The 16,816-nt window shown below is 49.4% G+C and overlaps 1 protein-coding gene across 2 annotated transcripts in view; it reads left to right on the top strand.

Annotated features, from left to right (window-relative positions):
* Nucleotides 1-425: 425 nt before the first annotated feature.
* LOC140736173 (protein phosphatase 1 regulatory inhibitor subunit 16B-like) overlaps nt 426-16,816 on the top strand; it is a 223,878-nt gene continuing 207,487 nt past the window's right edge. For both annotated transcript variants that reach the window (XM_073062040.1, XM_073062042.1), the window contains exon 1: nt 426-817. The gene's annotated coding sequence lies outside the window, so the exon portion shown is untranslated. The remainder of the gene's footprint in view (nt 818-16,816) is intronic.

Genomic DNA, 16,816 nt, shown 5'->3' with positions numbered 1-16,816 from the left:
CTGCTCCGCTATTCCATCATGGCTGATTTATTACCCCCCTCTCAAACCCCTTCTCTCCATAACCTCTGACTAATCAAGAACCGACCAACCTCCGCTTTCATGACTTGGCTTCCACCGCCGTCTGTGGCAATGAATCCCACTGATTCACCACCCTCTGGCTAAAGGGATCCTCCTCATCTCTGTCCTAAAGGGGCGTCTCTGTATTCGGAGGCTGTGCCCTCTGGTCCTAGACACCCCACTATTGGAAACATCCACTCTAATCTGGGCCTTTCAATGTCCGATAGGTTTCAAAAGATCCCTCTCGCATCCTAAAATTAATTTTTCAACTATCTGGCGGACTTCCACCTCTTATTTCATCGGAGCTGGTGAATAACTCATGCCACATTTCCACTGACTAACTGCATAAATCGACGATCATTCCAACCCGCGGGCTCAGCGCATCGGCGAACGTCTCGCTCCACCTAGTGTTCGTTCAGCCTCCAGCGCCGAGCTCGGCCTCTCCCTCCCTCCCTTGTCCCCATGTGTCGCCCATCGCGCCGCGGCCGTCCAACCCATCCCGAGACGGACCTATGAGGCGGCAGCCAGCGTTTCCTCCGTCCCATTCATTACTCCAGCCGAGCCCTCTGGGGCGTCTGGCCGCTGCTGCTCAGTGGCGGTGGAAGTGTCAGCTGTGTGTGTGCACGCTGCTCTGGCGGGGTTTGGCAGCCTGTTGCTCTGTCTCTCTCGCTCACTCAGAATCCTTCCTTCCCTCCGCTCGCTGCTGGCGGGGTCATGAACGGCTCAGCACGGATCGCCTCGGCTGTCGGACTTCACGGAGGTAAACACGTCTCAGTGCGCTTCGCTTCTCCCGAAATGTCCCCTCAAACTGACGTGATCGATTAAAAAAAAATAATATTGTTGTGGGTAAGATATTTGCTAGTTAAATGCTGCGTGGCAAACCTTAATATTTGCCTCGCGATGTGTTAATTTGTATTAGATTTACAATTATAACCGAGGGGAAAAATGTCATTTTAACCATTGACAAGCACTTGGGAAGTTACTGTAATCCCCATCTCGCTGGGCGCTGTGGTGAGAGAGTCGGGTAAGATAGCACTTTTTTTACATGTCAGTTGGGACAACAGTGCAGGGCGTTAAACCAGTAATCTCCAACCCCTCCTTTAAATGAGCTCCACTTTACAGGAAGGCCGACAGGATGCTGATAAGAAATAGGAAGCCAGTTTACTTACCCCCCCCCCTCCCCACCCCCCTTGTCAAGGGGGCATGGAAGTGAGCTGCCGCGGCTCTCCCAAGTCTCCGTCCTGAGTGTTACACGTGCAAACCCAAGATCGGTACAGGAATCAGGTTTATTATCACTGACATATGTCATGAAATGTGTTATTTTGCCGGCAGCAGTACGGTGCAATGCATAAAATGTACTATAAGTTACAATAATACGAAGCTAGCTAAGTACTGCACAAAGAGCCAGGTAGTGTTCATGGGTGTTCACGCGCTCAGAAGCAGGTCCTTTGATCTATTTGAATCCATTTGATTTACACTGTCCTTTGAACCTGATTTTTTTTTAATGTTAATAACACGAGGTTCTGCAGATGCTGGAAATCTAGAGCAATACACACATAATGCTGCAGGAACTCAGCACTTCAGGCCGAAACCCTTTGTCGGTACATCAATAGGTTAATATTGATTCCTGCATGTTAGTGAGTTGAAGATGTCTTCACCTGGTGATTGGAGGTATAAATTCAGGTCTTCAGTATGTCATTTAAAAGTTTCCGTGGCTTTGATAGGTCTCCTCTGGGCAGCTGTGATCTTCAACCCCATGTCTGGGTTTCAAAAGGCTTGTCTGCTGGGACTGTGACCTGTCTTTACGGCCTTCCAGCCCAATATTACATTCTGTGTGCTCAGTTACCACTTCTGGAGCCCCAGAATTGAAGGACAATCTCCTTAGAAACGGAGATGAGGAGGAACTTCCTTAGCCAGTGGGTGGTGAATCTGTGAATTTCATTGGCACAGATGATGGGGACCTTTGATGATGGATGGTGGGGTAGATATGACTAACGGTGGGGTGGGATCTGCCATTGATATACTGGGGCAAGTCCACTAGTGTTCATTAGAGTGGACATACAAAAGAATGTTTCCAATAGGGGGAGAAAGACCATTTCGGAATCCAGGGACATCCCTTTAGAACAGAGATGAGAAGAATTTCTTGAACTAGAGGGTAATGAAGCTGTGGAATCCATTGCCACAGACGGCAGTGGAGACAATGTCACTGGGTTATTTAAAGCAGAGGTTAATAGGTTATTGATTATTAAGGGCGACAAAGGTTATGGGGAAAAGGCAAAAGAACGGGGTTGAGGGCACAATAAATCTGCCAACGTCAATTGGTGACAGACTCAGTGGACTGAATAGTCTAATTCTGCTCCTATATCTTATGGAATTTTATGAAGTTAGGTGAACTAGTCTGTAGTTCTTTTTTCACCTTGTCTTTCCTTTGTTTAAATAGTTGGGTTACACCGTTCACTTTATGGGAACCTTTATGGAATGTGTAGAATGTTGTTCGATAACAACCTGTAGATTCACTACCTCCATAACCACCACCTTCAAATCTGCAGGATGCATTCCAAAAAGTCCTGGGGATTTATCATGTTTCTGTTATGGTTATGGTAATTTCTGGAGTTTGTTTTATTAATATTACTTTCTTTTCAGTTCCTCATTCACTCCAGACCTGTGTTTCACTACTTTCAAGAGGTCTTCTGTCTCTTCCATGAAGACAGGAATAAAATATTTGATGAGTTTCCCTGTGGTTTCCTTATACCATCTTTGTAGTTTCAAACTTGACAGCATCAACACTGGGCTTTGAACTCAGTACCACATGGTAGCATAGCAGTTACTGTAGCACTATTACAGAGGCAGTGACCCGGGTTCAGTTCCCACTGCCATCCGTAAGGACTTTGTATGTTCTCTTGGTGACCATGTGGGTTTCCTCTGGGTGCTCGGGTTTCCTTCCACATTCTAAAGATTTATTTGTTTATTGAGATACAGCCTGCCTTCCAGCACTTTTAGCTGAGTTGCCCAGTGATCCCTGATTTAATCCTAGCCTAATCATGGGACAATTTACGACGACCAATTGTCCTACCAACTGGTACATCTTTGGACTGTGGGAAGAAACCAGAGCACCCGGAGGAAATGCACTATCACGGGGAGGACATGCAGTCTCCGTACAGAGGAAGCCAGGATTGAACTCTGAACTCTGATGCCCTGAGCTTTAATAATGTCGCGCTAACAGCTGCACTACTTCGGTGTCCGTGTATGTATTGGTAGGTTATTAGGATGTATTGGGTGGTGTGGGCCTGTTTGGCCAGAAGGGCCTATTACCATGCTGTATCTCTAAAAAAAATTCTCTAACTTCTGGTGATCGCTTCCCTCTGTTCTTCCTTTTTCCTGATTTCTCTGGCCCCCTTTGGCCTTTTCTTTCCCCTCCCTATTCTCACAACCTGCCTTACACCCACATCTTTCTCCCTCTTTTCCCCCACCTCCATCTTGTTCAGACCTTTGCCTTTTCCACCTGTGATCTCTCTGCTTCTCACATCATTTCCACTTCCCCCTCTCTCCTCACCTAACTACCTATTCACCCCCCCAATGGATTCACCTAAAACCCACCAGTTCATACTCATCTCCCTCCCCCCAGCCTTTTCTTCTGGCTTCGGCCCTCTTCCTTTCCAGTCTGTATGAAGGGGCTTGGCCCGAAATGTCGACTGCTTGTTTCCCTCCGCAGAGGCTGACTGACCTGTAGAGTTGCTGCAGCCTTTTGTGGGTGTTGCTCCTGTCTCAGTAAGAAACCCAGATTGACTTTAGTTCACCAGAATCAGGTTTATTATCGCCAACTTAAATGGCGAGAAATTTATTGTTTTGCGACAGAAGTGTAATGCAGCATAAAAACACTATAAATTAGAAAAATAGTTGTGCTAAAAGAAGAAATGATGAGGTCAGTGTTCATTGGTTTATGGACCATCCAGGAATTGAATGGCGGAGTGGAAGAGCTTACAGTAAGTAACTTTGTTTCATCCTATTTAAGTGAGCTCATCTTTTCTCCTTTATGCATGCAGAGAAGTTTTTACAGTGTTTTTAATATTTCTCATCCAACTATTCTCATATTCCATGTTCCATTTCCTTGGCAGTTTCTTGCTCCTCCTTTAAGGAATTCTGATGTTTTTCCAGTTTTCAAGTTGACTGTTTGTCTTTGGCAGCATTTTACACTTTTTCCGTTAATCTAACGCTATCTTTCACTTCTCTTGACCATTGCTAGATCATCTTTCATTGAAGGCTATACCTTACAAAATCAATATAAGACCATTATATGCATTATATCTTATAAATTACTTCTGTTTCTTAAAATGTTAGCCTTTGCTTCTTTACCATCAGGCCATTAATACAGTTTCCCAGTCTACCAAAGCTATTTTACTTTTCCCACAGCAGATTCAAAAAGTTCAAAGTAAATTTATTATCAAAGTACAGATATATGTCACCATATACAGTCCTGAGATTCATTTTCTTGCGGGCAGCCATAATAGATAATAACCACTCTTACAGAGTGAACGGTAGGGCACTGAGGAGTGTGGTAGAACAAAGGGATCTGGGAATACAGGTGCATAATTCATTAAAAGTGGCAGTCACAGTTAGACAGGGTTGTAAAGAAAGGTTTTGGCACATTGGCCTTAATAAATCAATGTATCGAGTATAGAAGATGGGATGTTATGTTGAAGTTGGATAAGACGTTGGTGAGACCTAATTTGGGGTATTGTGTGCAGTTTTGGTCACCTACCAAATGGAAAGATGTAAAACAAGGTTGATAGAGTACAGAGGAAATTTACAAGAATGTTGCTGGGTCTGGAGGACCTAAGTTATAAGGAAAGAATTAATAGGTTAAGACTATATTCTTTTAGAATGTGGAAGATTGAGAGGCGATTTGATGAAGGTATACAAAATTATGAGGGGTATAGATAGGGTAAATGCAAGCAGGCTTTTTCCACTGAGGTTGGGTGGGTCTACAGCCAGAGGTCATGGGTTAAGGGAGAAAGGTGAGAAATTGAAGGGGAACATGAGGGGAAGCTTCTTTGCTTAGAGGGCTGTGAGAGTGTGGAATGAGCTTTCAGCTCAAGTGGTGAGAGAAGTTTGGATAAGTATATGGATATTAAGGATATAGAGGGCTATGACCCTGGTTCAGGTTGTTGGGAGTGGGCAGTTTAAATGTTTTCAGCATGGACTAGATGGGCCAAAGAGCTTGTTTCTGTGCTGTACTTCTCTATAGCTGGGTGTTGGGGGTCCCCGATGATGGATGCTGCTTTCATGCGACGACATCCCGTGTAGGTGTGCTCAACGGTAGGGAGGGCATTACCCGTGATGGACTGGGCTGTATCCACGACTTTTTGTAGGATTTTCCATTCAAGGGCATTGGGGTTTCTAGACCACGCTGTGATGCAATCAGATGCTGCTCAGCAAGCTGAATTCCTCCAGCAGATTACTTTTTACATCTGACACCGTGTAGTTACCTTTATTCAGACTTGAGACTGATTTCAGCTTGAACTGAAATACCTTAGACATGGGCTGATGGCAGCGCTGTCAGTATGGACAGTTTGGGCTGAAGGTTATTATTTGCCCAATTTGTCTTTTGCCCATTCATTGTTTTTGTTATTTATAGTTTTTCATAAATTCTACTGTATTTCTCTATTTTCCTGTAAATGCCTACAAGGTGACATGCATGTAGTGGTTAGCACAACGCTTTACAGTACAGGCGACCCTGGTTCATCTCTCGACACTGCCTGTAAGGAGTCTGTACGTTCTCCCCGTGACCACATGGGTTTCCTCCAAAGACGTACCGTTTGATAGGTTAATTGGTTTGTCTAGTGCTGGGCGTCATGGGTCAAAGGGCTGGAGGGCCTATTCTGCACTGCATCACAATACCTAAATAAATAAACTTCCTTTGGTAACACATTTACTTGGAGTTTTGAACTTTTAAAGGATGGCACAGACAAGGTCGAATAAGTGAGCAACTTTTGACTCTGGTTTGCAGGTCACGATTGTGCAAAATTGCCAGGTTAGATCCCACCTTTTCATGTTTTGACTCAGATGACCTTGCAGTACTAGAATACAATGTAAACATGGATATTGGAAGTTGCCTGTAACCAATGGAATCATGCAGGACCTCTCCCTAGTTCCCCACTTCAGACCTGTAAATTATTTTTGTTACATGCTTTTGAAAGAAAAAAAAATATCATTCTGGATAAGGCAGCATGGTAGTGTAGTGTTAGCACGGCGCTTTATGGTACCATTGACCCAGGTTCAATTCCCACTGCTGTCTGTAAGGAGTATATACCTTCTCCCTGTGGAATGTGTGGGTTTCCTCCGGGTGCTCTGGTTTCCTCCCACAGTCCAAAGACGTACTAGTTAGTAAGTTAATTGGTTGTTGTAAATTGTCCAGTGATTAGGCTGGGATTAAATTGGGGGTGACAGGGTGGTGTGGCCGGGAGGTCTTATTCCGCACTGTGTATCTAAATAAACAAACAAACAAACAAACAGGTAAATAATCAAGTAAGTCCCTAACTTCAAGCTGAAAGATATCTGGGAGCATCCAGTAGATAGATAGCGACTTTTCCCAGGGCAGAAATGGCTAAAAGCAGGGGGCATAATTTTAAAGGGATTGGAGGAAAGCATAGGGGGGATGTAAGAATTAAGATTCCTACACAGAGGGCGGAACACCCTGTCGGGGTGGTGGCAGAAGCAGATACATGTGGTACATTTAAGAGACTCTTAGACAGGCACATGGATGATAGAAAAATGCAGGACTATGTAAGAGGAAAGGGTTAGATTGATCTTTGTGTGGGTTAACAGGTCAGCACAACATTGTGGGCTGAAAGGCCTGTACTGTGCTGTCGTGTGCTTTGTTCTATCTTTTAAAATGTTGAAAGGCCCTCGAAGTATGTATACTATATACAACCTCGAGATTCCTCTCCTTACAGGCAGCCACAAAACAAAGAAACCCGGTAGAATCTATTTTAAAAAGACTCAAACACCCAGTGTGTGGGGGGGTGCAGAAAACAAACCATACGAAGAACAAAAGCAAGCAAACTACCCTGGCTCACGAAAGCGAGGCTGCAGCCATGGAGACAGTCATCACTGCAGCGGGTCCAGGAGCCCCTTAGTTGCAGGCCACAGCCTCAATTCAGCGCAGGGATGAGTAAACCTCGCGGAGCGGCGAGTCGAACCGGCCCGCCCCTCACCTCACCTCCGGCCCGGACACCCTGACCTTTTCCATCTGGCCTGGCGCTTACATCATACAAACCTCATGTCATTCTCCGCTCTTGGACACGGACCCTTCGATATGCTCTCAGGGCCCGAACCATGACCCCTGAATGCGGGCCGTACCCGACAATTACAATTACACTCATGTGACCAGTTAATCTAACATCCCTGGAACGTAGGAGGAAACCAGAGCACCTGGAATGATGGGGAGAACGTACAGAGAGTGACAGGAATTCTACAGCATGTTCTATCACCACTAATCTGGAAATACCCTCAATCTACATTGATTTTCAGAGATACTGCCCTTACTTGCTTGCTTCTAGGCCAGGATCCTGGAACACCCTCCCCAGCAGCAAGCTCCCTCGCCAAAAGGACTGCAGCACTATTATTTGGCAGTCCACCATCCTCTTAATTAGGGCAATTAAGGAATTAAATGCGAACCTTCGCAGGGGATGCTCAGGTCCTGTTAGACGCATTTCTGAATCAGCACCAGGCTTAATCTCACCGGCATATGTCATGAAATTTGTTGTTATGATGCAGCAGTACAATGCAGTACATAAATTAAGTAAGTAGTGCAACAGGAGGGGAACGAAAAGTAGTGAGGTAGTGTTCATTGATTCATTGACAATTCAGAAATCTGACAGCATGGGGAACAAATTGTTCCTGGAACTCCAGTTCCAGGGCCCCTTTAGGAAGATGACTCATGCGAGCAGCTCCGACGGAAATCATCAAATATTCCTGTTTTACGCTGCCACAGCTGAAATCCACAGCTACGGCCATGGACAATACTCATTTCGAGAGGGCTAGAATATTAAACTAAAGATGTAATGCTGAGGCTTCCTAAAGCATTGGTCAGACTACACTTGAAGTATTGTGGCTCGCTTTGGGCCCCTTACCTAGAAAAGGATGTGGTGGCATTGGAGGGAGACCAGAAGAGGTTCATGAGAATGATCCCGGGAATGAAAAGGTCAATGCATGAGTGTTGGTTGGCTCTGGGCCTGGACTTGCTGGAGTTTAGAAGAATTGGAGGGGGGTTGAAATCTCATTGAAAGTTATTGAACATTGAACAGCCTAGATAGAGTGGACACGGGAGAGTCTATGAAGCAGACTAGAAGGACATCCCTTTAAAACAGAGGGTGGTGAATTTGTGGAATTCATTGCCACAGACAGCTGTGCAGGCCAAGTCATTCGGTATATTCAAAGTGGAGGCTGATAGATTCTCGATTAGTAAGAACATCAAAGGTTACAGGGAGAAGGCAGGAGAATGGGGTTGAGAGAGCTAATAAATCAGACATGATGGAATGAGGGTGGTGGGGTGGAAATATGTCTCTATCAAAGGAGGTGTACGTCTCTACCAAAGGTCCCTCTGCTAGCCGACAGGTCACCCTTGGGCAAGGTGTAGCATCTGCTTAGCCCCCAGTCAAGGACATGTGAAGCCATGGGAGCAGGTGGTGGATGCTCATATGAGCAGTTGGTGCATATCACAAGTCCTGGTTATGCAACCCCCTGATGCCAGGAAGATAAACTCTGAAGAGTATTGATAATGGCTAGGGTCATGTGTATTGTAAAGATGCTGCCCAGAGGAAGGCAATGGTAAGCCACTTCTGTAGAAAAGTTTGCCAAGTACAATAATAGTCAACAGACGGAAGACCGTGATCGCCCATGTCATACAACACACCACATAATGATGATGATGATGGTGGAGCATACGAATTCTACTCCCATGTCTTATGGTCTTGTGATCTTATGAATGAAATGGAATCCTGTTGTTTGAATCGGCTTTTGATCTCTTTTGTGGCTCGGTTTTGCCAGTTAAACTTGAGAGGGTAGCATGGGATATCCAATGTTGTCTGTTATTCCTCCATACATTGCAATGAGGAAAAAAAATGCTGGGGTGATCACATGGGTAAGAGTTATCTTGATGGAAACATGAGACCACAGGAGTCTCTTTGAGTCAGGATTTACAAGCATTTGGAGAAGCATAGTCTGATAGGGATAGTCAGTATGACTTTGTGAGGGGCAGGTCATACCTCACGAGCCTGACTGAGTTCCTTGAGGAAATGGTAAGCCATATTGATGAAGGCAGAGCAGTGAGTGAGGTGTATATGGATTTTTGTAAGGCATTTGATAGGATTCCTCACAGTAGGCTCATTCAGAAAATGAGGAGGCAAGGGATCCAGGGAAACTTGTCTGCATGAATTTGGAATTGGCTTGCCCACAGAAGGCAGAGGGTGGAGTGGAAGGAGCATGTCCTAGCTGCAGGTTTATGACTAATGGGGTTCCACGGGGATCTGTTCCGGTACCTCTGCTCTTTGGGACCTTTATAAGTGACTTGGACGAGGAAGTTGAAGGATGGGTCAGTAAGTTTGCAGATGACATGAAGGTTGTCGTGGGTTACAACAGGACATTGACAGGAGGTAGAGCTGGGCTGAGAGGTGACAGATGGAGTTGGAAATGAAGTGGCAGATGGAGAAGGAAATGAACTATCGATGTTTTTGGTTGTGATCTTGCATCAGGACTCATGCAGGGTTTTGTCCAGAAGCGATGACAATTCCATTCCTCCCAAAGATGTTGTTCAACCTGCTGAGTTCTTCCAACGTATCACCTGTTGCTCAAGAGTTATCTCCAGTAAGAGAAACTGTACAGAACCTGGCAGCAGAGCCACGATAATGGTCCTTGTTAAACCCCTAGACCAGAGGTCCATGGAGTCCTTGGCATAAAAAAGGTTGGGAACCTCTGCTCTAGGCAAGTATGGTTCTATGAAAGCATTTCCTAAGTAGAAAAGATACACTGGATCTGGTTTTACATGGATAATCTTTGTAAGTGTCTGCTGACTACCTTTGCAGGTTATTGGGAACTGACCCTGGTCTAACTAGAGTGACACAAGAGATTCTGCATATTCTGGAAATCTTGAGCAACACACACAAGTTCTTGAGGAACTCAGCAGGTCAGGCACTGTCTAAGAGGACAATAAACAGATTCAGATTCAGATTTATTTATCACATGTATATTGAAACGTACAATGAAATGCATTGTTTGCATGAACAGCCAGCACACCCAAGGATGTGCTGGTGGCAGCCCACAAATTTTTGTTATTATTGAGATGCTACGTAGGGTGGGCCTTTGTAGTCCTTTGAGCTGCACCATCCAGCAACACCTAATATAACCCCAGCCTAATCATGGCACAATTTACAATGACCAACTAACCTACCAGCCGGTTGGTCTTGTTATTGTGGGAGGAAACCCACACAGTCACGGAGAGAATGCGCAAACCCCTTACAGGCGGCAGCGGGAATTGAACCCTGGTCACTGCTGCTGTAAAGCGTTGTGCTGACCACTAGGCTACTGTGTTGCTTCCTATTCTGGCACTAACACTGCACTCCCACAATGTTCAGCAGAACAACACGAGCAGTGACAACAACAGCAAAACGAGCTCTTTTGCCATCCCCAACAAAGCACAAGCAGTTGACGTTTGGAGCCAGGACCCTTCTAGGCCCGAAACTTCGCCTGTTTGTTCTCCATAGACGCTGTGTGACCTGCTGAACTCCTCCAGCATTTGGTGTGTATGTGTGTGTTGCTCCAGATCTAATTACCCATGCTACCGATCAGCGTTTGGTGGATCTATGGGTCAAACCCGTCTTTGCTGACTGCTGGGTTCAGTTACTTTGGCACGACAAGTTTGTGAGTTTGTGGTCAGTTAGAACTGTGAACCCTGAGTGATGGGGCAGTCTTTTTCTTTTCCAGTCATGATGATTGGCATGTTGGCCAAGAGGTACTTAAAAGTGAACAATTCTTCATGTTGAACACTGAACAGGAGAATTCAGTTCAAGATTTTATTTGTTACATATTTCAAAGATGGAAATGATTGTCCTCGCTTGCCTTTAGGGTATGATCAACAAAACAATGCTGTGGGAAAATCAAATTAACCTCAGTGCTGATTGTCCGCCTGGCTGTATTTTGCATTCTGATGTAATCGCCTAAAGCAGCGGATAAGATACTGTAGTATGCTTGTCACTTCTCTGCCCAGCCCCAGCTATTCTTTGGAAATTTGGATTGGGAGGGAGGAGCAGGTGAGATAGTCAAGTAACACACAACGTGTTGGAGGAACGCAGCATGATGCAGCATCGACAGAGAGGAATAAGTGGTCGACATTTCAATCCAAGACCTGATGAAGGGTTGTGGCCTGAAGTGTTGGCTACTCGGCCTTTTGGCTAAGATCAAGTGGAGTTCCCTTGGGACACACGACGATCGGAAGGCGGAGAAGGTTTTGCGCTGACGCAGGGGTGGATCCTAATGCTGATTGGCTCCCAATCTAACACCCCATACCAGCAACAACGACGACAGTGGTGAAGAGGATGGCTGAAGACAACAGCGCATCGGCCCGAGGCCCGGGCATCAAGAACACTGTCCGGCTGACAGTGCGACGCCAGGGCGAGGGCAATGGATTTACGAGAGTGACCTTCATCCAGAAGGTCCTGATGGACTGTTGCGGATTCACGATCGACGACATCTACTGCGTCCAGGACTTTGCTGGGTTCTTCGATGTCACCTTCTGACGACCTGCAGGGTGGCAGAAGTTGCTCCAGCTGTTCCAGGAGAAGGGGAGAGAGGCACCGCTGTTGTTGCTGCAAGCACAGCCCCTCTTCGCTGCCGCCCAGCAGGAACGGACTGCCACCGTGCACATGTTCAACCCGTACGTGCCAGTGGCCGACGTCCTTACATTCCTCGCTCGGTACGTGGAGAGCGAAGGAGCTTGTCTGGACGTGGAGGACAGCCTGGGGTGCTGGACAAGCAAACGGCAGGTGAAGGTGAAGCTGAGAGTGGACTCCAACGGCTGCGTCGTCCACCCACCCTCGGTCTTCACCATCGGAGGGAACCGAGGCTACCTGGTCTATGCCGGGCAGCCCAGGGTGTGCCGCAACTGCGGCAAGGTGGGGCATGTCGCAGCCCAGTGCAGAGCGATAATCTGCAAGAACTGCAAGGTGGAGGGCCACCTCACCAAGGACTGCACGCAGACCAAGTCCTGCAACCTCTGCGGAGACACCGACCACCGGTACAGGGCCTGTCCGAAACGTGCTGGCACCTATGCTCAGGCGACTGGGGGAGGTGCTGGCACTGGAAGGGCCCCGGCAGGATCGGATGTACCCGCCACCCCTGCAGAGGTGACAGAAGACGCCAGCAAAGGTGAAGGCGCAGCCACCCCGAGGGTCCCCTCCCCCTCGCAGACCCTGCAGGACCCTCCACAGGAAAAGGAGGAGGAGTCCATGGAGGAGGGGAGAGCCGAGGGGGAAGAAGGCTGGAGCGTTGTGGGCAAACGAAAGAAGGCCCAAAAAGCTCCGGCCAAACGACAGAGGGCGGAACGGAAGGTGCACATGAAGAGAAGGACAGGGGATCACGCAGCCTGCAGCAACCTGCCCACTTCAGACGAGGAAGGAGTTGGGGGAGGCCAGCAGCAGCCCCAGTAGACGAAGTGGCAGACAGAGCCGGCGGAGAGGAGGAGAGAGAGTGGGGAAAGTCTGCTGGCCACCCCCCCAAGGACAAGCACAGGAGGCGGAGACCACCAGAGACCCCCAGCTCCGGGAACCTGGGAGCGGAGCCATGTATGGCGCCTGGCAGCCTGAAGGGGCAGCAGGCCTGGGAGACTCCAAGCCCCCAGTGGAGAACTGCCACACCCAGGGGAGAATAACCTGCAGTTCCTGAGCCCACAGAAGGTGAAGGACTTCACAGAGGCCGTGGGCATGAAGGCTCAGGTCTGCAAAGGTAAGGACAGTGTGCTGTTAAAATAAAGAACTTTAATGGCGGACATTTCACTGGCATCTGTCAATGTGCGCAGTCTGAAGAGTAGTGGGCGATGCCTCAGCACGCTCCAGTACTTGGACTCGGTAAAGGCTGACGTGACCTTCCTCTGGGAGTGTGGACTGTCACACCTCCACAACTACCGGAGGTGGTCGCGTTGGTGGACCCGGGGTTTGTCGGTGTGGTCGGGGGACAACGACTGTCGCGCTTCCGGCCTGGGGATTCTGCTACGGGGAGGCAACTCCTCAATCACCCGAGTCAAAGAGGTGGTCGCCGGGCGCCTCCTGGTAGCAGACGTCAAATACCGGGGCACTCCGCTCCGGCTGATCAACGTGTCCGCCTCCCCCATGCGGAGCGAGCGGCTCCCACCGCTGCTGGTGACGGCCCGGCTGGTCGTTCTGGCCGGAGACTGCAACTCCACCATCGCTGCGGCTGGACGATCCGGCAGGCTGGACAGTACCTCCGGACTCCTGATGGACACGGTACAGACGGCCAAGCTGCGCGACGCCTTGGCGACCCCACAGGTGGAGCTCAGCCGCAAAGCCACCTGGACACGATCGGACGGCTCAGCCCGTTCCCAGATCGACTTCCTCTTCCCGTCAGAGCCCCTCACGGTCAGAACCACCGATATCACGCCGGTCCGGTTCTTCTCTGACCACTGCCTTCTGCGAGCCACCTGCCACCTACGGGAGGACCGGAAGGCAGGGAGGGGGACGTGGAAGCTGAATGTCAAGCTGCTGACCCCAGAGAACATCGAGGAACTAGAGAAGGAGTACACAGGCTGGAGAACCTTGAAAGCCTTTTTTGATTCCCCTGTTCACTGGTGGGAAGCCACCAAGGAGAACATCAAGAGGTTCTTCATCCACAAGGGCATCCAGAGAGCAAGGCAGGGGCAGAGGGAACTGCGTAAACTCCAGACAGAGTTGCAGCAACTCCTCCTTCTGCAGTCGAGGGGGGTGGATGTCAGGGAGGAACTGCGGGAGGTGAGGGGCCGGCAGGCCCAGCACTTTGTCACCGAGTCCTCCAAGATCATCTTCCGATCGAGGGTCCGAACCGTGGAGCAGGACGAGACGTGCTCACGATTCTTCATCCAGAAGGTGCACAGGGGGAGCTCTGTGATCCACAACCTTAAGGAAGAGGACGGCTCAGTCACGTCCTCGCAGACAGACATACTGAGGATCTGCAGGTCCTTCTATGCCGGTCTGTACGGAGAAAAGGCCACAGACTCCACAGCCTCCCGCAACTTCCTGTCGTCTATCATGCAGGTCCTAGACGACGGCAAGCGGGAGAGTCTGGAGCAGCCACTGACCCTGGACAAGCTGACTGGCTCCATCCGTTCCTTTGAGTCGGGTAAGACTCCCGGAAGCGACGGCTTACCGGTCGAGTTGTATTCGGCTCTGTGGAACCGGATGGGCCCCGACCTGCTGGAAGTGTACAACGCTACGCTCCTGGCAGGCAGCATGTCCGAATCCATGAGGAAGGGCATCTTCACCCTCATCTACAAGCAGAAGGGGGAGAGGGAAGACATTAGAAATTGGAGGCCCATCTCACTCCTGAATGTGGATTACAAGATCCTGTCCAAGGCTATCGCCAACAGGGTCAAGTCTGCACTGGAGCAGGTGATCCATCCGGACCAAACCTGTGCTGTACCGGGCAGGAAGATCTCAGACAGCCTCGCACTGCTGAGGGACACCATCACCTACGTGCAGGACAGAGGGGTGGACGCCTGCCTGGTCAGTTGGGACCAGGAGAAAGCCTTCGACAGGATATCGCACACGTACATGGCGGATGTACTCTCCAAAATGGGATTTGGGGAGGGAATCCGGAATTGGATCAAACTGCTCTACACGGACATCTGTAGCGCAGTCCAGGTCAACGGGTGGGAAACAGGCAGCTTCCCCATCAGGTCTGGAGTCAGGCAGGGCTGCCCTCTCTCCCCTGTCTTGTTCGTGTGCTGCATAGAACCCTTTGCCGAAGCCATCAGGAGGGATGAGGGCATAAGAGGGGTGACGCTGCCAGGCAGTGGAGGGACCCAAGTCAAAACCTCCCTGTACATGGACGACATCACCGTCTTCTGCTCTGATCTGAGGTCAGTTTGCAGGCTGATCAGCATCTGCGAACAGTTCGAGCAGGCGTCGGGGGCCAGGGTCAACCGCACGAAGAGCGAAGCCATGCTCTTTGGCAACTGGCCCGACCGATCCAGCGTCCCCTTCACCATCAGGTCTGATCACGTGAAGGTGTTGGGGATCTGGTTCGGAGGGACCGAGGCATGTACCAAGAACTGGCAGGAGCGGACTGCGAAGGTGAAACAGAAACTGGGGCTGTGGGGAGGGCGCTCCCTATCGATAGCGGGCAAGAACCTGGTCATCAGGTGTGAGGTGCTCTCAGGGCTGCTGTACTTGGCGCAGGTGTGGCCAGTCCCCCGCTCCTTCAGCTCGGAAATCACCCGAGCCATCTTCAGATTCGTCTGGGGATCCAAGATGGAGCGGGTCAGATGGACCACCATGCACAAGTCCCTGGACAATGGGGGCAAAAACGTCCCCAATGTCACCCTCACCCTGATGGCCAGCTTCGTGTGTGGCTGCATCAGGTTGTGTATGGATCCCAGGTACGTGGGCACCAAGGACCACTATGTGCCCAGGTTCTACCTGTCGCCCTGGCTACGAAGGATGGGTCTGGCCCCTTTCCCGCGCAACACCCCTGTCAGCTGGTCGTTGCTGCCATACCTGTCCTTCGTAGAGAAGTTCTTTCAGATCAACGCCTTTGACCACAGGGCCATCAGGCAGTGGTCAGCACGTAAGGTCCTGCAGGCACTGCAGGAGAAGGATGAGATGGACACAGTGGGGTGGTTCCCAGTGCAGACTGTCCAGTTCATCTGGCAAAATGCCTCATCGCCAGACCTCACCAACAGGCACCAAGACCTCGCCTGGCTGGCGGTGAGAGGGGCCCTCCCAGTCCGATCCCTCCTGTACGCCCGGTATGTCGTCTCCACACCCCTCTGCCCACGGGAGAACTGCAGAGAAGAGGAGTCGGTGACCCACCTCTTTGCACACTGTGGGTTCGTGGAGAAGGTGTGGAGGAGGATGGAAGGGGCAGTGTCGAGGTTCATCCCCAGCAGCTGCGTAATAGAGGACACTCTGATCTGCGGGCTGTTCCCGGGGATGCACACTGAGACCAACACCCGGTGCTGCTGGCAGATCATCAACTCGGTGAAAGACGCTCTTTGGTCGGCCCGAAACTTGATGGTCTACCAGCACGTGGAGATGTCCGTGGGGGAATGCTGCCGACTGGCACATTCTCGGCTGCAGGAGTACGTGCTGAGCGACGCACTCAAACTTGGTGCAGCCACCGCAAGGGCCCGGTGGGGAAGGACCACAGTCTGGGGTTCTTCTCCCGTAGGAGTTGAGGGGTAGTGGGGTAGGGGGTATACCCCCTGAATGTAAATATGAAAGAACTAAGTGCCACGTGGGTGGCAAAACTTTTGAACTTTGAAAATGTAAAGACAGTAATGGTACCAACTGTAAAGAATTGAAAGTCTTTGAATGGTTATTGTATATAATTTTATTTTGAATAAAGTATATTTTGTTTAATAAAAAAAAGAAGTGTGGGCTGTTTATTCCCCACTGTAGATGGTGCCTAACCTGCAGAGTTCCTCTAGCATTTTGTGTCTATTGCTCTGGATTTCCAGCATCTGCAAGATCTCTTGTGTTTCTAAAAAGGAAGGTAA

This window comes from Hemitrygon akajei, chromosome 11 (genome assembly GCF_048418815.1).
Source record: "Hemitrygon akajei chromosome 11, sHemAka1.3, whole genome shotgun sequence".
In the NCBI taxonomy this organism is placed as follows: domain Eukaryota; kingdom Metazoa; phylum Chordata; class Chondrichthyes; order Myliobatiformes; family Dasyatidae; genus Hemitrygon; species Hemitrygon akajei.
This window is presented reverse-complemented; position numbering and strand designations above follow the sequence as displayed.